The sequence below is a fragment of the Seriola aureovittata genome, chromosome 13 (assembly GCF_021018895.1).
Source record: "Seriola aureovittata isolate HTS-2021-v1 ecotype China chromosome 13, ASM2101889v1, whole genome shotgun sequence".
Taxonomy (NCBI): domain Eukaryota; kingdom Metazoa; phylum Chordata; class Actinopteri; order Carangiformes; family Carangidae; genus Seriola; species Seriola aureovittata.
The window spans coordinates 17,437,267-17,464,353 of record NC_079376.1 but is presented as its reverse complement, the minus strand read 5'-3'; the positions used below and the strand labels follow the sequence as shown (position 1 = coordinate 17,464,353).

The following is a 27,087-nucleotide window of genomic DNA, read 5'->3' as shown; positions in this document are numbered from 1 at the left end:
TACCTTGAATTCTAAATGCGATGCTCTGTTTGCACTGTGTCACACGTTATTGTTGAGTGAGACAGCACAAGAAAGAGAAAGGCAGACATTGAGAAATAAAACAAAAGGATAGGAAAGTCATTGTCAGTAGTGATGATGGTGACATACTGGAAGAAGAAGAAAAAAAAGAGACTTCTCCCTGTTTGGAAAGAGCTCTTGATATGATGTCAGTTTAATAGTTTATCCACAGCCACAATGCAGATAAGGAGAACGGAAGACGCCGGAGAATGATGGTGAACATAAAGTAGAAGAGGGAAGGAAGAGGGGGGGGTGTTATTAGATGTATTGCAAGAGAGGAATGACACTGAGATAGTGGAAAAGTCTGCTTGGTGCCATGTAAAAAAAACAAAAAAAACAAAACAAAAAAACAAAAGCCTCTCACTATCTCTTGCTCCTCTTCTCGCCATAACTCTCCATCTGTTCTGGTAAACGCTGTGTGACAAAGTCCAGGATCCAGACTCCAGTCCCAGATTTTTGCTCAAGCCATGCTGTTGGAACCAGCAGCAGCAAATGCCTGTTTTGCCTGCCTCTCTCCTCTCTCCCTCTCTTGCTGCGCGCTACTCTGCTCTGCTGCAGTGGATGGTCCTCACGGTGCGCTCTCAACTCGTCTCAGTGGAGGAGATCTGAGCATCTCACTGTCATTTTCCCACCCTTCTTTCCCGTTTTAGCCCTCGTTCTTTTGCCACCCACCCCCTACCCTCACCCCCCACCCTCTTACCTATCGTCAGAGGGTCCGGATAAATGTGAGGGAAAAGTCATAGGATAGACGAGGGAGAAGGGGAGAGCTCAGGAAGTCTTTAACCCAAACATCTCTTGCACATATGACTGTGTGATGCTGCGCTGTCTCCGGGTGACAGAGAAGCTCGTGCTCTCTTAGATGCCTCCTGCTCTTAGACTCTGTGCCAGGTAAGTTCTTCCTCTCACTGGATCTTTTTATTCTGCATTTGATGTAGTGGGTGACATCAGGAGCGCTTTTGGCTCGTTTCTTCCTAAGGGGGAGGGGGGGAGGAGGAGGGGGGTTGACATGTCCTAATGAGGAGATGATAATTTGGCAAAAGTTGTGCGCAAACAGGTCCAACATAGGGTATGGTTAACATATGGCAGGCAGTCGTGTGGTGTGTGTGTGTGTGTGTGTGTGTGTGTGTGTGTGTGTGTGCGTGCGTGCGTGCGTGCGTATGTGCAAACTGTGTGCTTCTGTGCTTTATAACGACCACTTGGGCTCACTGAGCTTCCATCATGTTTTCCAAAGACCTCTGCAATAAATTCTCTTGTACTGCAGCAACTTGAAATCGTTAGCTCTTTTTAAACATCCAGGCAGGATTAAAGGAGTTTACCCTCTTGTACTGTATATGATCTGCATCCTGCACACACTGTCATCCATGATCCAATCTAAATTAGGTATCGGGGAGTGGTAGTGGCTGTATTAATGTGTATTTGAGTCTCTGATTGTGTTTCCTCGGGGGGAGGGGGGGGGTGTAAAAAAAAGAAAGTGCAGCGTTATTATTTTCCTTTTCTGAGGGAAACCCTGCAGAGATACTGAGTGTGGAGTGCCGTGCAGCACAGACGATAACAAGGAAATTCTATGACAGCACTGCTGAGGGTGCACACTACACAGTGCGTGCGTGCGCGTGTGTGTGTGATTGTGTGTGTGAGAGAGAGAGAGTTCTTACATGCGGGTGTGTGGGCAGCTGCATGCGTCTAATGTAAACTCTCTCATGGAGAAGTGAGCGCTGCGTGGGCAGCTTGTGCGTCGCTTTGTGTTTTGTGAATGAAGTGCTTTTAGTCTGTGGTCAAGGAGAAACAGTGCATGTGTGTGCGCACGTTTCCACTGTCTTGTGTGTGTGTGTGTGTGTGTGTGTGTTGTGTGTGTGTGTGTGTGTGTGTGTGTGTGTGTGTGTGTGTGTGTGTGTGTGTCCCTTTCAACACTATCAACTGGCCCCCATCCCCTTGAATGTGGTGGACAGCTCAGACGTCAGCATCACACGCTCACTTTTGGGAAACACTCCTCGACAGTACAAGTGCCGTCTCTTCGTGAGGTATTCAGTGGCGTTCGACTGTGGGTGGCGACCTGGTGACGATTTACAACCTGGGTCCCCGGGTTCTCGCCCCCCCGGTGTAAATCAGCCTGCTTGGTGAAGCACTGCAGCCAGACAGAGGAGATGCTTTGGATGTTCATGTCCACTGCTGCACTGCAGACAGACTCTCTCCCACCAAAGCTGCTTTCAGACAGTGTGTTACTCAGCCACAGACAGCGTAGGCTTGGTTAGAGAGGCTCTTCATCTATCAGTCCATGGTGTTTGAACAGATGCTTGTAATCTACAGTAACTTCCAGCAGCCTGTGTGCAGTTTTTGCAGGTGCAGGTGGACCTATCTGATGGGAATTAAAAAACTGTGTCTGGTGTTATTATTGCCATACTTGAACAACTGTGTCAATAATGCCACTAATCTGAAGGATCAGGGCTCTGAAGGTATTAAAATATACCAATATGTATTGGACAGTCTTGCATATAAATTATATGTATGTATTTCATCCATTTCGCCATATTTACCACTACAAAAAAAAGCCCTAATACCCTAAATTTAGATGTAATTTCACTGATATCCAAGAAGAACAATTCAATTGTCATCAATAACTGTGTTTAGTAAAAACTTGTGAGAGAGATGGAAAGGAAGCATTTACATGATTTAGCCTATATTTTTCAGATTACTATATATCATCAGTATTGTATAATATTGTGTAAACACGCACTGCTATTGAACGCAACTGAATAACTCATTAACAATCTGTTTTTAACCTGCTGCAGTGGAATTCATTATTTGACTTCCCATCCCATTAAACACATAAAACATGGTGACAAAGCTTTATGGCCTTGCATACAGGCAGGTATTGAGCTTGTAAAGCAACATCATGCGCCGCTGGCTGCATAGATGATTAAGAAGAAGGGGAAAACTATTAAGACTGATTTTTATGCACACCGAAAAAAAAAATTTCAACTTCTTATTGAACATGATCTGCACTTTCCTCTCAGTTAGTGGAGCCATTTTCCTAATTTACCACTGTGACTGGCACATCTGTTTTAAAGATATTAAACAAGCAATGCCACTGAGCTTTATCACCACACCCTTGGATTTATACTTCACTTCACAAACTGTTCTGCACACAGCTCCCTGCAAGTGTAATGAAAATAGCAGGTGTGCATAGACATTGCACTGATCAGTATAATTGTGCTTTTGTGGTAGCTATCAGAAGTAGCTCCAGTGTTTGCTATCTCGGCTTGGAACTTGATGACCGCACTAGCAATGATAATATGTTAGCGTTACATTTGGAAGGTTTGTATATGTTCATTTCAAACCCGGCATATTGTGTATGCAAACAAACAACACACTAACCAGTTAACCCATATCCCCGTATTAAGCTGCAGTGCATTTGCTTCTGCACTGATTAGTTGTAATAAAGCTCCAACCCTGAGTGATCTAGACATGTACAGTGTATGTTAACCTGGCTGACAATGACAGGCTATAGATTGCCGCTCTGTTGGGCTTGTCCCTTTCAGCAGTCTGACAAGGAATCAGGACGAACCAGGAGTGAGACAGTTACAGCTGTTGGCCCGCTGAAAATGATGCTGTCACATTTACTTTCAAGCAAGATGAATGACTGTTGAGTGGCGGCTGAATTTGATTGCACCAACAGCTTGCTTACATAATGTATTTTCCTTAGGTCAATTACCATGATATCTGCGTGTCATGTTTAGTTTGGTTGAGGCCTCGCCACATGTGAGTTGACCACACAACGTTATTTATTCCATTTCTGCTTGATGCACTTTGCCAGTGCGCTTCCTGAATTCAGCAAGCGTTTCCCAGAAGTAGCAAATGAAGACTGGGAAAATGGACAAATTGGTATTTATGTACACGGACAAGGATCTGCGCCTTAAAGAGCGCACAGATGGAAGAACCGTTCTGAGCGTTCTTAGTGGCTCACGTTCGGATATCTGGGACAATGGACTCGCTGCAGCTTTTGACAGCAACAGTCATGGACGCTTCAAAACTGAAACTCACAATGACAAACAAACAATGAAAGCAGCCATCAGCCATAAACAAATCCCAGAGAACAAGTAACGGCATTAAAGGAATCCTAGAGTCTGTCCCCCCTCTGCGTCTTGACATGTAGCTGTAGCTGCGAGACCATGCATAGAATCCTGCCGTCAGCACATTACAATACTAATTTGCGTAATTTCACGTGAATTATATGTGTAATAGGAAAATCTGTAACTATTATGACAAGGAGTAATTAATTCAATTTGTGCAAGAGGCCGGGAGTAACACATCTTAAAAGAGTTAAGGAAGGCCAGGGATCTTATACAGGTTACTAGTCTGTGAGGGTTTGCTGATAGTCAAGTTTTGAAGAGGTGGTTGACGTCGATTCAGGTCTGTTTGCATCGCCGGGGTAACAAATCATGTTTGCAGAGCTCAGATTTCACGGATTGCGGGCCACTCATGTCGATTTGCACACCTTAAGCATATTTTCACAGTCCAACAGGGACCAGCTACTGGAACGACGGTGAGGTGTCTCTGAAAATCGGCTTCTTACGTAAAGAGACACACTGTCTTTATGTCTGATCTGTTGCAATGCAGCTGTGGGAACTTTTCAGTAAAGAAATATGTTTGACTGAAATGGAAAAGAGCGAGATAAAAATGGGTGACAGCTTCATTTGAAAGAATTTAATTTGTCATGGATCATCGTTTCAGCGGCAGACACTGATGACAGCTATGCAGCAGGGATTTTCTTTTTTGTTTGTTTTTCTTTTTTTGGATGGGGATAATGCTCCACAGCTCTCGATGAGCACATGACCTGTTGGACATACAAATGGTGGCCTGGCTTGTTCCATTAAGTCACTGGTCAGTAGGGTGTTTCATTTTGGGATGAGGCACTCACTCTACATGATCAGCTGCTGGTGTCAGATGTGTCAGTTTGTGGCATGTGTGTTTGCATATGCTGTGTTTGTGTGTGAGGCGTGAACACCTGTCAATGCACAATGCATCTGCTGGCATAAAGGTTTTGACTCCAATCAGTGTCCAACTGACTCCGTCAACCCCTCTCTTTTTGGAAAACACACATACACAAACACACACACACACACTCGAGCAAACATGCTGGATGCCAGTGAGGCTCTGAACAGTCGCCTCTTCAGAGCAGGCTTCCCGCCCGACGGAGAATCTTGAACTGAACCCAAAAGGAAAACAAGAGGAGAAAGCCCTCTCCTCTTTTGCCTCAGCATCTTGCTGCCCTGCTCTCTCTCTTTCTCTCTCTCTTTCTCTGTGTCTGTCACTCACCAGCACACTCGCTCTATCCCTCTTTCCCTCCGCTTCATCTCATCTTTTCTTTTTCTCCTCCTTTTCTCTCTCTTTCTCCGGGCAGTCAGTAGGTTGCACTGCAGCCTGAGCCAGTGCCAGAGCTCAGCCACAGGTAAAGCATTAAAGCCAAATGACTCATGCACTGAAACAGAACAACCTCTTTGCTACTTGAAAGCACCGCTTGGGCCCGCCTCTTGAAAGTTCCGCCTGAATGAGTTGAACGAGCTGCTCCAGCTGCGATGCTTTGTCCCTTTACCTCCACCAGCAGTTTGCTGACACACCTTCACGCCTCTGACAGACACCAAGTCACAGGATGATGAACTGATGTGTGACATGGCACACCACCATCCCAACCTCTGGCTGTAGTGTAACAGGGATATGTGTTTATATGGAGGTGCCCTTCTTCTCTGCAGTATAGCTGTGTCGATGTAGTACGTGGAACTTTTTGTATGTAAAAGGAAAGGAAAGCTCCCTGAGGAGCATCATTTTGTTTTCAAGAGGGTTCTTATAAGTCATCACACTTTGCAAACTATGCAGTGTTATAATTCAATATTTGGGGAAATACGATTATTCACTTTCTTGTCAGGAGTTGCATGAGGAGATTGTTTGATTATTTTTTACAGTAAAAATGAGGCTGGATTTTGCAAATGGTTCACCTGGTTTAGGCTGAAAACAGGATGAGACAAAAGTCACCCTTTATTACTATTTTCTTATCTTTGGAAAAAGCCGGGCTAGTGGCTTCTCTTTTTCCAGTCTTTATGCTAAGCTAAGCTAGCCAGCCGCTGGCTCCGGCTTCATGTTTAATATACAGATATGTCAGGGGACATTTTCTGAATAATACAACACACAGTGAATTTAAATGATCAGTGGTCACTTTTTGTGATAGATGTTCTGATAAACTTCAATTGGAAAGCGAAAGTTTCAGAGTGTCCGTCCCGCTTCATCCTGTATCTAGCAGATGGATCAGCCTTGCTAACTCTTCATTTTCAGTTCCTGTGCGCATCCCAAAGTTTTCATAGTCTATGAAATGATGCACAAGATAAATGGGACATTTCCATTTGATGGATCTTTGTAGCCATAAGGAGTTTGATTATTTCACTCAGTGTAAACATCATACACATGGAAAAAGCTGATTCACAATATAAATGTTACTCTCAAACAATGTTAAATATTATGCATTGGTGAAAATGTGGACAGAGTTCATTTCTGCTATTTAAATGACCCCATCCCACCACCACCACTACACACAGCTCATTTCTTTGCTAAGGTTTAAAATCCAGTGTTTGTTTGACACCGCATCGCAGGGCCTTGCTCCTGTAGTTGCCATGGAGACACCATTAGGCAGTGGTGCCGCACCGATTTTTGTATTTCTTTGCATAACCCCACACCAAAAACCGCGCTGCTTGTCGGGGACTCGGCCGTGCCAACTGTGTGTGTGTGTGGGTGGATATACGGGTGCATGTGCATGCGCATGTTTTTTGTGACTGAGAGCGAGTGGGAGAGAAAAGAAGAAAGAGATCAAAACATGGTGGGAGGGACTGGGAGAATGAGCAAAAGGGGGGAGGTTGGGGGTGACAAGGAGAGGAATGAATGATGAGGGACAACGAACAGGAAACACATGCGCATCCTGATCATACACACACACACACGTATACGGTGCACAGCAGAGATGACTGGAGTACGTACGTGTGAGTGAGCAGAGGGAGTGTGTGGGTGGAGGGATGCCGCAACAGTGCAGCTTATTTTGCCTTCAGTTTGATCCCTGCAACTCTCCCCTCTCTCAGGGGGCTTCTCACTGCATTACTTCAAGTTTCTGCTGAGGCCAATTCACACAGCATGATGCCAAATCAGAACTCATTCTCATTATTATCACACATGAGAGTTCGATAATGACGCTAATGATTTTTAGATGTCTGTGAAGAGAATTGACTCGTTTCCCGGCAGGACCAGGCATATATTGACGTATGATACAGTTGAATATAATTAAAACTGGGGCTAATTTGTCACCTTTATTTTCACCTGGTTATAACGCTTAGTGAAATAATCCCTAACACTTACTGTACATAATTCTTGTGACCTAATTTTTTGTTTCATCCACTGTGGCTATTTGCTCCTTTTCATTACTGAAAAAAAATCAATCAATCAATACTTTACCAGTTGTCTGATTCCCTGCCTCAATTGGCAAAAAGTATATTAACATATACAGCACATCGCTCACTGAATGATTTCCGGTGTTTGACAGGTGTAAATATTTACAGAAACAGTGAAATGCTCAGTGGTGCTCAGTGGTTGCATTGTTGATTTTGGTCAGCAGATGTCACAGTTGGACACTGTTGTTGTTTAATACTGTAAATGCATTATTAATGGTGTATTGGATGTTTTAAGTTTTGTTTAGGATTTTGCATGTAGGTGGTGCGCTCCTTTTATGAAGTGAACGTCGTGCTCGAATGGCTCTAAATGAGAGCAAACATTTCAAGTAAGGGATGCTTTTTTCCTTTTGTACAGTAGGTGTTCCACAAGCTCAACTACAGTTTAGTTCGACCAAATCATGTGGTCCAGTCATGTTTGATGTAGAGGTGGAGAGTTCAGTGGTGCGTCTCCAAAACAAGTGTGTGAAATAAGTCGGTATGAGGGTGCAGTGATTTTACTGATGATTTTGCTCTCATTATCATTTGTCTCTCCTACATTCATGACAGTAACATATCCTCACGTTGCTGTAGTGATGTGCTGCATTAAAATTAGACTTAATTGTACAAAACAATCCACAATGATGTGCAAAACAGCATGGCTTGTGCCTTTTTAAACATGTCAAGTCTAGTGTCTAGTGTACTGTTTCTAGATTGAAGTGCAGAAAAATAATTGTACTTCTCTCTCTAGTGCTTCGGAATCATGATTTTATCTAAACGCAGCTTTCAAGTTATGACCTATGATTGCCTTTAAAGTGTTCGTCCCTTACCCATTTGTTTTAAGACAGGTTTGGTAAGGCCGGGAGTTCTATGAATCCCGCTCCTGCTTCACTTTACACGCATTGCTATGCTGTGGCGTAGAGCGAACAGAGATGCTGAGATCTGTGACAAATAGTCATGACCTCTGATGTGCCGTGGACACACTGTGCTCCCGCAAGGCGAGCAGCCCGGGGAGGTAGGTCAAAGGTGAGACTGCCCAGTCATGAGGAAAATGGAGTCATCGTTGGTAGGTTTTTTTTTTTTTTTGAGAATTATAGAGATGGAGAGAATGGGGAAAGAAAGTCAGGCCTGGTGAGTGAGTGTTTGCATCTGTCAAGTAGCATCAAGGGCCTAGTGGGGAAGATGACAGTGGCAGCTGTGAAGGTCTGTTGTGTTCCTTTCATTGATTAATACAACTGAATTGAATTTAAACTTTTCATTATAGGAGATAATCATTTGAATTTGCTATTGATAACATTGATGTTGAGTCTTCGGTGAACACAATCCTCCGTGCGTGATGTGTACAAGCAGTGTAAAACAATAAACCAAAGTCAAGCTTCTGGTTAAGATCCAGTGTCTTTCATCATCGTTCTAACTAGTTCAAATCTCTGAGTAATCATTGGCAAAGGACCAGAGAGGGGAAGATAGTCTTGTGTATTTCTTGGACCGTGGATACAGGGGTTTTCAGGTGCAGATTTTTAAGCCACTCGGACAAGTCAGGATACAAAATACTGTGTACATACACTATGAATGCACTGACCCTCTGAATCTGGACTGTACTGTGGCCAAAAGGCTGTCTGGAGTATTTTTTCTATCTCTCCTCTCCCTAAATAACTTCTTTTTTTTTTCCCTACCAGTTTACTCCGTGCACACTCTCTAGCTGGCTCTTGTTCACCCACAGAGGTACGCACACACTCTCTTATCCGAGTCCTGAGCCTCTCTTTCCCTTGTTTACTCAGTGTGTTTTTCTGCAGGATAAGCACAAGCAAAGTTTAATATTGCTCTGGACATCTTGAAAGAATCAAGTGTGGATTCACTGCTGTAAATTCTCTCTGAAGGTCTCTCTCTATCGCTCCCTCTCTCTCTCTCTCTCTCTCTCTCTCTCTCTCTCTCTCTCTCTCTCTCACTCTCTCTCTCTGTCTGATTTCTGCACAGAGATGAGTCCATGTACTGAAAGTTTGCAGTTTGGCAGCACCGAAAACTGAATCACACAAATAAAGCATCCAGATCTCTTCAATGGTATTAATGTATTCTCTCACAAGTCTTTGCTGTTGTGTCTCTCTACCCATGCCTTCACAGACCCTACATTAAAAATACAGCCGGTGCATTAGAGACCATCTGAGGGCTGTTTGAAGCGCCGGGTTTTTGACGAGACTATTGCTTGCTAATGAGAACAACGGGTGCTGCAGTCACATAACTTAGCTGAGCCATAATGTGATGCACTGACCTGTTCCAAAAATAGCGAGTGCGTCGTGTCAGACGAGACATGATCTGCCCCGCTGTGGTGACGTTCAAGGCCGGTATGCATTGACAACATTTTGCTAGAGTTGAAGATTTTTATGTTTGTGTTAGCCTAGCATTATTGACATTATTACTCACATCTGTTAAGTATTTTAAAGCTCAGGAAGTAAACACAAAAAGCTGCTTGCTTGTACACATTTGTGATAAAGCATATGTTCATATTATGCATTAAAATGTGTCAGAATACTAGAAAAAAATAAAATAAAGGAATTTTATGACTCTCGATATTACAAGACTGAGAGATTTGTATGAGGAAGTCTCAATATGGTGCCAAAGAATGTCAGAGTACAGAGTAGCATCATTAGATATGCTGCATGGCTAACGTACCTCACTGTAACTTTAAAGAGGACGTGTGCCAATACTCTTTGGATAAGTTCTTTGGTCCATACTCAACAGGGATGTAATGGGCAGTGTTGGGTTGCTTAGTAACATGATGGGTTAGGGTTACTTTTTAGTAACAACTTACACCACTACAATTTAAAATGTAGTAAATACATTACAATTACAGTGACTGGGGGGACCGCCTTGTTTGATGGAGTTTGATGGAGTGCTGATGTCAGTGGAGAGACGGCTCTGGGATGGGTGGCTTTAGTGCTGTTGGTGGGGGAAGAATAAATGAATCTGGTTCCAGTGTTACCAAGGGGACACTTCTCAGCTGGCTCGCTTACAGTGGTGGAAGACGTGCTCAGATCTTTTGCTTTAGTAGAATAATCAATATTATATCACTGGATTATGATTTTTTTATGCATTAATGTATATGTCACTTTAATGTTGCAGCTGGTAAATCACTTTATTACAGCTAGGTGGTTTAATCCATATAATTAGTTAATTTATATTTGGTGTTAATAATCTGAATCTGAAAATTAACCAGTAAATGCAGCAATCACATAATTAGGAAGTGAAGCACGAGAACCTCAAAATTTTCCTAAAGTACAGAAAAAATGCACTTGAATTCCACCGTTGCTTGTTAACGTTAAACACTGGTATGCCTGCATTCAGAAATCCCCGGGTTTCATTCAGGAGTTGAAAGGTGTGTCTGTCAACCCCACATCTTTACTGTATGTTTACTGTGAGACTGTGAAGCTGTACATGGTCAGTAAATAAGCTGACGGCTGGTTGCTTATTGGGTGTGGAAAATTTGCAGTTGCGTCGAGGCACCTTTGATGGGCCTGGCGTAATGTAATTACTAATTAATGAGTAATATGTAATGAGTAATTGATTACAGTATTTAAGTTACTAGGAAGAGTAGATCCCTGCAACATCTTTGCTGCACTGTGTGTGCTTTTTCACTGGCAGTCACTTTGTAATTCACAGTTGCTGTGCAGGCTGGGTAGCTTCCTGTTTGTGCTCTGTAGTTCGCCACACAAGCACCAAATTGCCGGCTACAGCTGGTAAATCATAGCTGATGTCTTTGTCACACTCAAAACAGAATTAATGGGAATCTTTCATGGAGCTTTTCATTCAAGACCCCAAATTATTTGGTGAAATGTGATGGTACCTGGAGAAGAATAAAGATGCAGGCTGGGGGACTGGCTTTTGGATTGCAGGTACACATGGACAGGTGCGACAGAAAGTACAGGAGGTGTGCGCAGTTCTGTTACATAAAACAACGGGAGCGAATGAGCGTAAAATAAACAGTCTTTATGTCCTAAGGAATATAAAGTGTGTACCTTCTCTCTTACAGTAGATACTATGTTGAAGTACGTCCTCAATATGACCAGGACCAACTTTTGACAACCCGGACTGACACCCTCCCCCCAAGACAGTGAGTGTTGTTGATCATTGTGTCTATGAAGTGACCAAATTCAATGAACTGCAATGAGCTACAGTAGCGTAGAATGAGTCACTTTGCTGCCATCTACTTATATTGGCCCCCACATTACACAGTAAGTCATCACCAGAATGCAATTACTCCCACTCCCCCACAGCTCCTATCAATAGCTACATTTAAATCGTCAATGTGACATGTCCATGACACGGTGCTAAATTTTAATCAAATGACTATGGCGTGAGTGTGGTTACAAACATAATGCGTCCAATGATTCAGATGCCACGAACGTGAAAAACATTGAATGAACACAGCTATGCTGCTTGTAAGAGAAGTGCTTCATAAAAAAAAAATCTAAAATAAATGCCACCACAACAAGTGTAGTGCTGAGCCTTTAAACACAAACACAATTTTCACATTAACACCCTCTCTGTGTGGGCTTGGTTGAAATGTGACACCTTTGAGATGATGTGGTGGCAAGCTAACACCTTCGTCTCCAGGTCCGTGTGTGTTGGGGCAATAACATCCCTACGTCCCCACTCCACCCTCCCGCCCACACCCTCCTCCTTACAGCTGATCTGTAGCAGGTCGAGCCAGAGACCTGCTGACTGGTAAGAGGCAGGGTCATTAGGCCAGGTGGTGCTGCTGTGATACCCACTGAGCAGCACATGTCTGGCATTAACACAGACAGACAGGACTATAGATTAGCACAGTTAGATCATTAATCATTGTTCCAGTAAAATACTATCAGGACTTAACCTGCTATTATGCGTAGTGCCAGATATGGAAATGACCAGTGTTAGCGAAAAGGTTAGAGAGGCAGTCGTGAGCCTGATTGTTAGTTTCAATCATACTGCTTGGAGCTTTGGCTCTTGTAGCTCTTGTAGCTCTTGTAGCTCTTGTAGCGCTTGTAGCTCCTAGGTGTGAGGGTATTGTTTTTACCTGTTTGAAATTGAACCAGAATAGTGGTGGAAGGAAAACACTCAACCCGCCCCAAATTGTGCCTCTCATGTTTTGCCATTTCATTCAAGTCACATAGTTAAGCATCAGATTTGTCTGAAAGATAAACACCCAGAGATCTTTAAAAAGCCAGAAGGTCATTTAACAACATTTACTGCTGTTTTGAAGATGTTTCCCGAATCCTCAAAGACACTTCTAACCATCTGGTTAAAAAAAATATTTAATTCGCTGCTTCATAAAAATGATTTTTAACCTCTTTCCCAAGCTGTCACTTCCAGTGGCGAGGCACAAACTGGAGCTATGTTTAATGAGAGTTAAATAATTCAATGGAAGAAATTTCATGTATAAATATTTGCAGGTGTGCAGTGGTGCCTTTCAGCACTGACCTACCTTAACGTCTCCAGATGTGTGCGTCCAGCTCCTCCGCCAGTGCCAATTTGGCTCTCAGGAGGATTGGATCTGCATTCCGCTGGGGACAGATGAGACAAACCCTCGGTGTCATTTAAGAGTTGTGAGACGAAGACAGCTCTGGATTTGCCGGCCAAATGCAGGAGTACACCGGCTCTGTGAATGACAATGGGGATCGCTGTGTCAGCTTCCTGAACTGTCTGTGAGTGATTCCAGGGAACAGATGCACTGTACAGATGGGCATTGGTCTTTTTTTCATTAGCAGGCATATGAAGTGAGCTCTAAATGAGTCCACCGGGCTTTTAGGAAGCTTGCGTTGATATCATTCAGGCTGCCAACTTGAACATTTAGGGTCTGCCACAACTTGTCTATAATATTCAGGCATTGTAATGGCACCTACTCTATGTTGAGCAATTTCAAGTGGTTTATGTTCACCGCTACATGCTAGAACAGGATTTCAATTGAAATTCAAAGAGGTACACAGTCTTCAGTGTAGACTTGCTGACACCTAGGAACAACTCTATAACCCCACTGAGTTGGCCCCTTGATCCTTTGATCAAAGAGATACTACTTACCTTATCAACCACCGTCTGTCCCTGTATAACACCCCTTCTTCCCTCTTACATCACCAACACTTCATCGTCATAACAACATCTTACCTGTAGATATGCTGATCCAGCCTAAGAGCCCCTCCTACCCCCCTGATCACTTGAACCTAGGTGTTACACTGCAACACCTCTAGAGAACATTACTTTTTGTCTCTAATTTCCTTTCCTGTCTGACCAAATGTCTGTAACCCCAGGTATATGCAAATACAGTTGTCCATCCCATTGTCTTCAACTGTATAAGTGTCCCCCTGCCCTTCACTCTGGGTCAGTCTACTGCCTCAGACCCGCTCTGTGTCAGTTGACTCACCGTATCCTGGGATACCAATAAACTTGCATCACTACAGCAAACTCAAAGCTAAGGACTTGAGTGAATTTTCTTCAACACATCTTAAAATAAAGTGCTTCATTTTACAAAAATTGAAATAGTGCTAATATGTGTTTTTCCTCTTTATTTTTAACTCCATCTTAACAGTCTCAACCATTTTCATAATAAACAATCTCAACACATCTTTACAACTGAACATCTTTCACACCTCCTTTTCCCTTTCTTTCCCTCTTATATCCAATTCCCCCAATTCTTTCCCTGACATTGTCTACCATCTCATCTCGAGTCCTCCCTCGAGTTGCAGTGATTGGCTGAGTGGCATCACGCGCCGCAAAGGCTTGAACAGCTACACCAGTTAAAATAAAAATAGAATTTTAATAATTCTCAATAATTTATAGGTTAGAGATGCGGGTCCGGATAGGATGGAACCTGGTTCTGGATCGTGACTGCAGTCTGCCTTTTAGTGACCTCTGATATAGAAAAATCACCACGTAGACTCTGAGGTTACCTGTATGGATAGTTCTCTCACTGGGCATCAGGCCTGATTTCCCTGAATAGAACAGAGATGTGATTGAATTTCATTACGTTGTGCCAGTCTGAATAATTCGGGCATCTACGAGGTTGTGATCCCATCACCAGGATGTCCTTTTACTTTGTTGATCTGTTCGTTTGGCCTTAGTAGAAGGCTATTACCGGAGGGTATTAAAGAAAGTGCTTTGTTTCAGGTCCATCTTGGCCATCATATATTACATTGTTTATACTTGCAGTTATGAGAATGTGTGGAATAAAAAAAGACTGCTGCATTGCTGTCCATCATGAGCCCAACAGTATTTTAGGAGTGCAATGCAAATCGCCCACCAAAGTGGACGCACACACAACAACATCCCCACCGCCTCCCGCTCCATGCTTTCCAGTGCTTCTATTATTTACACTTACAACAAAGGCCTTTTTATTATTCATGTGAAAGCTGTCTCGTAGAACACAATTGGTAAACACTTTTCAGTTTTTATTATAGAAACATCCTTGATCAGACTACTGGATTGGTTCAGACCCATGACTACGCATGCACACACACATGGACACACACATGCACACGTACACAAAATGTTCCATCATTCCTCCCATTGCCGTTGTGGCTCCTGCCAGGCTGATTAGGTCCAGGGCCTCTAAGCCATTACATCATTGATTGGAATCATATTTTGTTGCAGGGGAGGCAGATGCTGATCGACAAGCAAGCTCCCAGGCATGTCCCACATATGGGAGTTGATGTGCTTGCCATTAATTGAATCACCCTGGGCCAGAGGCCGCCAGTGGATGATGGCTTTTATTTAAGGGGTGTAAATCACCAGCATTGTGGGAAAAATGCAAATGACTCCTAATCGAAGTGCATTTGACCCCCTGAGTGTTCTTTGATTGGATCGAGTTATTCCATACAGCTCTGTCATTATGATTGAGATTCCATGTCTCTTGTCTGCAGCCACAGAATGATATTCACATGTCTGCGTTTTATGACTCTTTGGTTTAATCGCATGCAGATTCACACATCAGTGCACACAAACATTTTATAGATGTAATTACATATAAAGGTAGTTATTTTCCGTTGCCATATCCAGTTGTCCTGAAGTTAATATTCAATCCCAGGGTCACTTTGTAAATGAGACGGCAGACTCATGTATCACTGCATGTTTTCTGCCTTAACCAGCCACGCCGCGACGCTACTTTTATCCTTGGGAATTCAAGGCTGGTCCTGACACAGACAGACCGTTCCCATAAGTTCCAGCTGTTTATTCTCCCCGAGCCATCAATCTCTTTCTGCTGTCTCCAAAGGGACGACTGACTAATGGAGATGAGACTCAACATTTTTTTTTATCTCTTTCTCCCAGTGAAATTGATGTCTGAGTCACAAAATGTGAACCCAAAAGTGAACCATCTGTGAAACGCTGATGCAAATCCTTTTTTTTATTTTATTTTTTTTATACCAGCTTCTCCACCTGTTATTCAGGGTCCTAAATCATGTTAGAGAGGCTAAATATGAGTCTACATTTTTTCTCCCTGGTTCTCTATTTCCAAGCACAAAGAGGACATTGTCAGGCACTTTAATCTATTTCTACCCTTTGATGTGCTCATTTTAATCCTGTCATCACCACTATTCGGATAAAGCCCCCTCCAGTAACCATAACTCAAAACCTGGCCTCACTTTCTCTTTTATATGACTTCACTTAAAAACAAACACTACAAAGGACAGACTTGTTTTCCTACTTTGGGTAAGTTGGACTGTTCTTTTATGTCAACAATTGAAGAATTGATAACATTGCAAACAGGATGTGCATTTTGCTTTTTTAAGATTACCTGATACTCAATGATTATGATATCTTAAATAAATTAACACTATTAAGTAAGTATTAAGAATTACTTTTGTAGGTAGTGCTTGAACTAATGACTTTTGTCATTGTTGACTTATCAGTCAATCCTGTTATTATTACTTTTATTTATTAATTGTGTAATTGATAAAATATCAGAAAATGGGTCACAGTTTATTTTTCATCCAATATAAAACTGAAAGAGAAAAGCGGCGAATCCTTACATTTGAGAAAATGAAAATAGCAAAAAAAAAATTCTTGATAAATTACATAAATAACTAGTCGACAATCAAAATTATTGGCGATTACATTTCTGATGATTAGTGAGTCAGCCATGGCAAATGCAAGCTCTTTCAAGATTGTTGCTCGATCACTGGACCGTGAATCAAACTGAGGTCATCTCCATTATGTGGTATGCACCTTGACCATTTTCCCCTGGCAAACACAAATTGAGTGACTATCTGACTGATGGGCCAAGTAACAGGCCGGTCAGTCGCCTGCTGGTCAAACCCATTAACTGTATTAAGGAACTTTGCCTCTTCTTGCTTTAGAGTTGACTGACTCACTAAGAGCCCGGGCACTTTCACATGCCACCAGATAAAAGGTTTAAATTTGCTCAGATTTAGGAAGTGCTCCCTTGTGCTTTAGAAATAAGGCCCAATTATTTTTTAACTCCAGCTTTTCTCCAATCAGCCTGCGGCCACTCCCTTTTGACCTGAATGTTAAAAAAAAAATGGCAGTAGGCATTTTAAAATTAAGCAGCTGTCAGCCTAACCACACCAGGCTGGTAGGTGATGCCGCACTGACAACGGCTCATTTGGATGCAGCCTGGTAGCTTGTTGTGTGTTGCATACCAGGAGCAACTTTTTCTGTTTACTGTGTTAAATTCTTGCAGGAATGATACAGCTTGAGCAGTTCTTTTCTGCCACGGATATTTCAGGTGCCAGTGGGTTATATTCTGTTTAAAATACAATCGGCCACGCTTTCTGATTCCTATGAATGCATACACAGTAATGTGGCAAATACTCATAATGCCATATCTGTGCCATATTTGAGTGCTTGCACTCCAAGGTGTCAGCGGCCTGCAGCCTCTGTGGAGTGGAGAGTGCAGAGTCCCCTAAAACCTGAGTTGGCCCCATCTGCAGCCAACTACCACTTAGTCATGGCTACTTAAAGACAGTTCTGATGGACTCCTGTGCTGTCGGCCTGCTAGTTAGAGCTTGTTAACCCAGGCACTCTGAATACAAGGTCAGGGATAATATACCCCAGGAGTCATTCAGAGTGCTCCCAGTCTATTAAGAAACAATGGACTGTCACTATTCAAATGAATACGTTGAATACATTTATATGCGTCAGCCACGTGTACCGACAAGTGATAAAAAGCCTGAATGTTTACATGATTGCACATACAGTAGTAGCATATAAGTCTGCTTAAATATGTGGGTGGACACATGCTAATATGGGTTAGAATATGTGCGGCTGAGAGTGTTAGCGCTGATGTTATTATGTGGGTGTGGGTCATCTGGGAATCCACGGCTGGTTGCACACCACTACTCATCTATCCACAGGGCCCACTGATCAATGCTCAGAGAACATCTGAGGGAACTGGGAATTTTAAAAGATCGGGCTCAGCATCAGCGTGCTATTCCCACATTTATCACTTGCCCACCACTCCTCCAGATGAGCTCACACTTTGTTCAAATCAAGGAGATTAAACCTAGTAAATGGCTGCATGAATAAGTGAATGATTTCGTCTCTGCGTTTCTTGCGCCATCAGACTATGAATGAAATAACATGCTGTGATAGATAGCCAGGGCTATGGAGTCGTAAAGACATAAAAGAGGCCATCGTTGTGATATTTATTGCATTTGCAAATACACTTCTGCTACGACTCCATGACTCATGAGCATATTTATCGAGGATAACCTCGGGTCATGTAATATTCATCTTTCAGTCAGAGATAAACCCTTCCTCATCCTTCAACCCCTGACTCCAACCACAATCATCAGATCCTAAAGAGGGCCATAGAATAGAGAGTAAAGAGCATTAGCATCCTCCCTCCATGGGCGTCTTCCTGTCTGGAATGGAAGTGGGCCACATTAAATCAGTCCTGGTGGAGACGGCGGATTAGCTTTATGCTTATGCATCTGCTCTAAGTAAGAGAGTGTGAGGGAAAACACTTTGCACACAGGAAGGAGACTCCACAAACACCTTGCTCGCCTCCTCCTCCCTGCCCATCGCTATGACAACGGGATGTCTTCAAACATGGGAGAGCTATGGTGTGCGAGTCTGTCACATTTTTCTCTTCTTTTGTTTCTCACTTCTTTTGTGTCACTTCCTGTCACACATATGCACTCCCTCTTGTTTATTTTTTCTCTCCTCTTACATGTCATTCCTCGTTTCTCAGGCATGCTAATGTTTGCTCGTGTTATAGTGTTGCCTCCACCTGTAACGTACACTGCAGAGCAAAAAAGAGCTGTGTTGTGGTTGCTAGGCTACAGAGGGACACGGAGGGTCTCTGAAGAATTCCTCTGTTATGAATTGTCACATGGTATTGCCTTCAGCATTAAGGCGCTTTTGAAGTCATCACATTGTGATACATAGAATAAAATAAAAAAAACTCCCCTGCTGCACTGCAGTTGCCTGGTGTTCCCCAGTGCGCCTCCTATTTTGAAGCGGATGCAGATGAACAGGTCCAAGCCTGTGTCAGCTCTCTCTTAGCCCTTTTGGCTTTTGCACCGTTAGCATTTGCCCCTGTAAGCCACCCCTGCAGCATCTAATGGGTGTATCCCGTGGAGAAGGGTAGTTACATTGTATTCCCATCGAGCTGCTGTGACTCAGATCTAAGCTTCACTGACGGGGAGGGGGACGTTGTTACAAGCAGAGTGACGATAACAGGTCAGTGGAGCTCAAATCACTCTGCAGGGAAAGCCCAGTGAACAGCGTGATAGTGTTTACATTCAATCACCAGGCGTCAGTGCGTGGAAACACATCCTTATGCATTCAATATGGTCAAAGCGAGTACCTCTCTCTGGACTATCAAGCATGATTTATGTGTGTGTGGCTTCTTGGTTTCCAGCCTATCAGAGGTGCTTCCTTATTTCCTCTTCCTTGCATGCTTGAGGTCACTGGTTTATTGATGTTGATCTTGTGCACCTGTCTATATGTTATCTGCGGTCCCTTCTGTGTTGCAGCAGTTTTACGGTCACAAGACTGAAATGTCATGCTTTTGTGCTTTGAGTTAATTCGTTATTCACGGCTTTGAGAGAGCGTCCCATCTTGCTTTTATCATTATTTGCATGGCTCTTCTCTCAGATATTGCCTTGAGCACAGTGTCCTGGTTCAGACACGCATGAGCCCCCCCCCCCCCCCCCCCCCCCCCATTATTTCTCCTTCTTGATGTGTGAGGTTTAAAGCTGCTCTGATCAATATTTTTGTATTTTTAAATGAATTAAGTTTCTAAGTGTGACACGAAAGGGGTCGCCTGTAATGTTGAACCCACAAAGAATTATCATCCAACTGCAACACAGTTCCCCTCGGCTCTATGGAGCATTTCTTCATCTTTTAACTCACTGTTTTGGTTTTACAGCTCAATACGTCACTGTTTTCATTTCATCATCGTCATTTCCACACATACTCAAATGTAATATGTGTACATATATTGAATTTCCATGTATGAAATGTATGTACATATAATATAAAAACATATATTTAAAAAATTACATATAAAACCCATTAGAAATTGGAATAAATCTCATATATTGACATACTGCATATGTCTAACCCAAACCGATATGTATGTTTATGTATTTATGCTTGTGCTGTAGACATATGTTACATAAATATATATCCATCCCAGAGCCTGTCAATATATGTTGATATTATATATCATAGTTTCCAAAAGTCTGAGACCACTCTCTGGGAAGATGGACATGTTTAAAATGAATGAGAAATAAATAAGAAAAACATATATAAGCAAATATAATTGTTATATGTATGTTATTTTATTTAACTTGCATATATACCGTTAACATATATGGTCACAACATGTTATACCATATAAAAATTAATTATATATATATATATATATATATATATATATATATGTATATTTTTCAAACATTCTATAATGGGTATTAATTATGGGCATTTCATATATGTTATAAACTTGCATTTTCATATAGCCAGAGGATGTATATATTTGATAATAATATAGACTACATATACTGTATATCAACATCACTCTTGATATAGGGACATAAATGTCATATACTACACTTCTGTGTGGGCAGCAGCAGCAGGCAGTTGCGTTCAATTAAAAATCTCTAAAAAACAAACAAACAAAAAAAACAACTGTATGCTATGTGCCATCACAAACAGCACACACACAGAGTTAGCAACTAGCTGGTGAACACAGTGAAGCATTCAGCAGTGAGAGACAACAGATTCTAATTCTTTTGTCTGTTCGATGTGTAAAGTGTTGGGTTGACAGCTCGTTGCTCTGCCACCAATGCACACAAACATGTTAAAAATGTTAAAAGGAGAAAAGAAAAGAAGACAAGAAAATGCACAACAACCTATATATTGCTAAGGTTACTACTATTACTGTGTATTACTAATTAACAACCACAGGAGCAAACTGAAATTGCATGTTGGAAAGTTCTGTCTCAAGGGAATCTCAAGGGAAATATGTTGTTGGGCTTGACAACTTTCACATTTAGAAATAAAGCAATGGGTAATCTTCTGTTACCAATGGAATTATATCATCAGTTTTTTTAAAGGCAAATACAAGCACTTACCACACAGAGTTTTTAAATAAACGTTGTCGTCTGGCATAACAATTTGCCAGTCTGTAGGCAGTGGGTTTGGATTAAGAATTTGCTGTAAGCAAAGCCACCCTGGCTATTCCCCAAGATGCATTTACTAGTTAACAAAGAGACAGAAGGACCCGGCACACATCCAATATGGCCGCCCGGTGACATGACTGACCAGGTGTTAGACACATCGTACGCTGCCTCTGGGCCTGCTTCGTCTGCTTTCTCCTCACGGCCCATTAGGCCCATTCCAGGAGATGGAGAATAATGCAATACCCTGGACAGTACTCGTAAAGTACACATGCACATACACACAAACACGTGCACTGCTACATCTGTACCTTGTACCAGTCCCAGGCGGAGCAGTGTGCGCCAAAGGCAGCAGGTGTGTGCCTGCTGAAATCTGCTGTGTGGTGATGCCGAGTGCCAATCTCTCATCGTTACACAGACATCCAATCACGTGGAACAATGTTGTGACATTATGGTGACATGCAGAGAGAGACAGAGGGGGTTTGGAAGAGGGAGAAGATGAGGAGGGTGTTTCTCAGCTCTGCCAAGTTCTCCCGTTACATCTGCATCCAACACATGGAGAGTTTGGCTGTTTGAAGTTTGTTTTGATTTGATAGAACTGGCGAGACGGCGGGTTTTGTGTGTGAACAGATGAGTGTGTGTGAGTGTGTGTGTATTTGTTTGCCAGACGGGATAAGTCATAACTCATCTGCACAGGTGGTAACCTCTGTAGGTTGTGTGTGAGAAAGAGAGAAATAAACAGGAATCAAATGCCAAGTCTTTACTTCAAATGTTCCCACTCTGGGAAGTTTTACAAAGTGCGTTGCGTTTCTGTCTGTAGTAGCGGCATATGGCGTCTAAAGAGGAATGCACATTCTCTCACACACACACACACACACACACACACACACACACACACACACACACACAAAACACAAATACACACTCACTTTGATATCTGATGCTACTGAGAGTGCTGATAGCAGGAGAGTTTTCTTTAAAGAGTGAATAGTCAGGCAGGGTGATTTATCAGTAAATGCTCTCAGTCGCTCCCACTCTCTCCTTCTTTCCATCTTTCTCTCCCTCCCTCCCTCCCTCTGTCCCCTCCATGTTCCCCAGTGTAAAATATGAGCACGGCAGCCCTATAAATCTGGACGGGAGATAATGAGAGTTGGTCCCCTCAGTCCAGTGGGCCACCAGCCAGGCTTGGTGCCAATGACATCATCCTAAGGGAGAGCTGGTAGATTGATGAGTGTGGTGACACTGTGCCATCGCTTCTTAGTCAGACACACACTCACACAGACACGCACACCCACTCCAGCCCATTTATGAAGTCTTTGCACATGAGAAAGTGTGTGTGTGTGTGTGTCTGATGTGAAAGGACACTGGGTTCGGCTTTAAAATAGAGTTATTCTTTATATTAACATGGTCTTAGACTTTTTTGAGTGAAACAAACAGTGAATAGTGACTTGTTTATAGTGTCTATAGTCTGAGTCATCCAGTGAGGCTTTAAACTTGTAACTTTTAATGAAAAGTTCAGTTCACTGACTTTATGATTGTTCTCTACTTGTGCCTGTTAGACTGTATTTTAACACTTACCATTATCTACTGATTAACCACAGTTGCTGCTGCTCAGTAATTTAAGAAAGTTATATAGTCTCACTTAAGATTAACGGATACACTATCAACAATCAAATATATTGAGATCATAGCTCGGTAGAATTTGATTTTTTTATTTATTTTTTATTTTTTTATGCCAGTGCTGATATGAAAACCGAGGTCGTGTTCCAATACTATGGCAACGCTTATTTCAATGTGCCTTACTGAGAGAAACACAAACATGTTTTTCAAGAAAGCCCTATTTTTCATTTACCAAAAAAAGCTGAAGCTTTCAAATGTTTCATGTCTTTGAAACACAAGAAGCTGCACAAGAACTCTGCCCAAATAAAACAGCCCTAAAACTGGCAAAATGTTGAATCAGATCGGCAACTGTCTGATCAAAGAGAACGTAACCAAGGTGATCTCATTTGACGCCAGCTTCCAGTGTTTGACAGCATCAGTGCTGCTCTTTCTGTTTACGTCCAGCCTTAAATATCACAACAACACTATCACATGGATTGCCATAAAATTTGGTACAGTTATCCACTTACCCAGAGGATGAATTCTAATGAGTTTATTGATTCTCTGACTTTTCATGTAGCAACACCAACAGGTCAAAGTTTTCACTTATGCAGTGAAAAGTCTCAACATCTACCAGATGGATTGGAAAAGACAAAAGAAAAAGAACTTGGTACAGTTAGTATTTAGCTCACAACTGCTTGTATGGCTGATAGTTGTATTGATACTGGTCAGTAGAATTATCATACATAGCCAATACACAGCCTTAATATGTTCTGCAAAAAACTTTTGTCTAGCCATGGGCCTGAAAATCAGATTTTTCTAAAAAGTTGACAAGTTTTGTCTGTGCCATGAAATAAATTTCAACTCAAATTACTTACTTCAATCAAGTCTCATTTTCCTGATGCAAATGGGGTGATTTGCATTAGTCTGCCTTGTTCCATAATTGAAAATTACTGAAACAAGGACAACCCCATTGGAAACAAATAGAATCATTTTTTTCACTAGTTTCGAGAGGCAAAAAACACATGCCTGCAGAGAACCTACGCACACACACACACACACACACACACACACACACACACACACACACACAAACTGCATCTTTCCCCCGTCTCCCACTTTGTCCTTTCTGTGTCTTGTTTCCTCTGTATCTACGAAACCAAAATGTCTGAATGAATAAGAATAATAGACAGTAGCCGCAGTACCACTGTCACTGACCTTGCTGATTACTTTCATGCTTGACAGAGTCTCTTTTCTGCTTCTTTGTCCACTGTTATTGAGCACAATGCCGTGTACATGTTGAAGGCAATGAGCTGCAACAGAGGTTGACAGCGATTACACTTATTGATTCATAGAAATAACAGTTATGAGACATCATCCCCAGAGTTTCTCTGTGTGATTCATTACATTTATGATTAAAAAGCAAAAAAGCAAGTCTGCAGGTTGGGAATCAATTCTGCTTCATTTCAGTCACTTCAGGAAGTTGACTTTCTTGGATATTTACATACTGAATGTGGTTTGCTGTACTGGAAACAATTTATGTATCAATTATATAGAGATTACGGTACATGCTGAGTCATTACATCGCAGCTACAGGTATAAAGCTACAACAGGTTTAATCTAATGGTTTATGTTCTAATAAATCCATTGAACAGCTTTATATCTGTTTTAAATATTTATTTTTAGCTTTAAAAGAAGGCAATAAACATGCTTCTTGTCCCCTCCGCCTACCATTTGTTATTGTGAAACGCAAAGAGCTTTATCTCTGTCTGCTTTTCCATATTTTGTGTCACTTTGTGACACAATACTTTATTAAAAGTTTTACCTACCGGCAATGTTATATGCAGTGAAAGATGGGGGGAGACGTCTGTCATGTTCTCTGAGACTGATGATGAAATGCTTCACATACTGCAGTACAGGGGGTTCAATTGAATGGGAACTGACTGCAGCATAAGATGACTGACTCCCAGGAGTCGAGACTGTCATATAACATAATACACAGACGTGCAGTGTTTCATGCTTTTAGTGTGGTTTGATTTGCACGTTGAGGAGCTCTCTGGTTGTTAGTGAGAGGCTTTAAACCTGTTTGAACCTGCAGGTAGCTTCAGTAATGTGACTGTCAAACCCACTTCAACTCCTGTCACATCTCTGTCGGATTCGCATCAGTTGACCTTCGATACGCTGTGGACAGCTATAAATAACCGACTCAGTTCATGTCCTTGTTTTACACTATTTTTGCAAACACAACCTCATAAGTCAGTTCGGATTTGCGTAATGCTGAAAAAGAGTTTAGAGAAAATGATGATGAGTGAACGGGAAAAGGGACGATGGAATGAGCAAGAAGGACGTGCAGATGTAGGGGAAGGAGAAGTTAGGGACATGTCATCGATGGCGACACCCCCTCTCCATCAGCAGTTGTCAATATGGTCATCTACCGCTGCTGATAGATGCTCCACAAAGACAGAGGGCTGCCGGGGCGTGAAGGAGGCCATCAATATCCTCTCTTGCACAAGTCTCTCTGTCTATACACCTCTCTCTTCCTCTTTGGCCCACCATCCTTCTCCATCTGTCCGACCTCACTTGTCCTTCTCTTTTACACACATCCACCTCTCCTCTCCTTCCACCATCCACACTTCAACACAGTTTAGATGCAGCAAATCACTCAAATACAGTCTCAGACTTACACTTCAATCCTCTCCTACTCCCTAAAATATTTATCTCCCTCTTCCTTTCAGCTCCCCTCGCCTCCCAGGAGGTGAAAGAAACCACCTATAAATCTGACCCAGGGCCCTTGGGGTTGATGGAAAAACGATGGGATGTTTTACCTCTTCCTCTTTTTATAGACCTTGTCCTCCCTTCGTCCACCCAAATCCTTCCCTCGCTTCCTTCCTCTGTCTGTTTTTTCCCTCTTATCACTCTCTTGCCACTGTCAGGCTGTGGCTCAGAGACTGAACATGCTAAACAAAATGTTGCTTCATGTGTGCGAACGCCCACAGTGAGGACACAGTGTGTCCACCCACACACTGTACTACAGGACAGTGTGCATGCAGACACAGGCACACCAACAAATACTTGTACTATAGATAGAAAAAGGCACACATGCTGTACATATATGCATACATATGAACATGCATTTTATATATCTGTGTACTGTATGTAAGTACTACTTATGCAATTTCACATCCATCTACTGCACTTTACATACTTAGTGTTAAAGTGCTTAGTGGAGAGCACATAAATGATTTAACTCTCTGTACAGGTGTTTCAGGTTTATGAGATTCCATACCCACTCAAACACTCAAAAAACTGAATAAGAAACTTTAAGAAGTGCACTTACTTACAAATGAAAACCAGCTTACCGCAGTAGTTTCACTACTCACCCTTTTCAGGCAGTCATCCTGGTATTAAGTTGCTTTTCAATGTTATGCATTAGATACTGTGCAAAAACAATGAATGCTGAGCCCTAAGTGACCTCATAGTGATACAAGGGTAGATTCAAATAGCCATTTCCACTTTGACTCCACTTCCAAGTTTGCTGATACAATCTCTTGTCGTATTTTATCTTTGATTCACCCTCGCTCTTTTATTTGCAAACAAAAATGTACAAGTCATCCGGGGAGCAAGCTTCTCATTTTTAGCTGCTTTTACAGCCTCTTTTTCTAATTGCCATGGCAAATGTAACTGGAGGTAGATTATATCAGCTCTGGATAATTAGTGTTTAATGTATTCAAAGGCCAAAGTGTAACTTTTGGCTCTTGTCTCTGTACTCACCCACATAGTGTTTGTTAGACAAAGATTGCGACTGCAGTTAAACGAGACCAATAGAATCATCTCTAGTGAAACAATCAGTTTTAGCTGTTAGAATCACCTGCTTAAACTTTCTTGTCATATCAATATTTAATGTTATGTACATATATATATATGTATATATATATATATATATATATGTATGTGTATATATAGTGTAAAAACAGTAGGGTACACCTGTATTTCAACATGTGAGATACATTTACTCAGCTTTTTAAACTTTATGATTCTTGTTTGATTTGGAGATATAGCGAACAAAAGTCAATAAAAGATGATTACAAATCTCATGTAAACTTTTAAGTTTCAGTTAAGATGTGTGTAATTTAAGTGTTGTAGGGTAAAACTACCTAAATTAAATTAGAAGATCCAATACTGGATTCTGATGTAATAAAATGCCATGTAACCCCATCTTTCATAAAAACCCTGAAACTCTGAAAATACCCATATTTGCTGATACAATCTCTTATTGTATTTTATCTTTTATCCGTCCTTGCTCTTATTTGCAAACAGAAATGTAAAACTCATTCAGGCAGCAAGCAAAACTAGCCTTG

At 41.9% G+C, this 27,087-nt stretch overlaps 1 protein-coding gene across 3 annotated transcripts in view; it reads left to right on the top strand.

The window, feature by feature from the left end:
- Positions 1 to 330: 330 nt before the first annotated feature.
- The window catches only part of dlgap2a (discs, large (Drosophila) homolog-associated protein 2a), a 110,528-nt gene continuing 83,771 nt past the window's right edge, over positions 331 to 27,087 (top strand). For all 3 annotated transcript variants that reach the window (XM_056393699.1, XM_056393698.1, XM_056393697.1), the window contains exon 1: positions 331 to 945. The gene's annotated coding sequence lies outside the window, so the exon portion shown is untranslated. The remainder of the gene's footprint in view (positions 946 to 27,087) is intronic.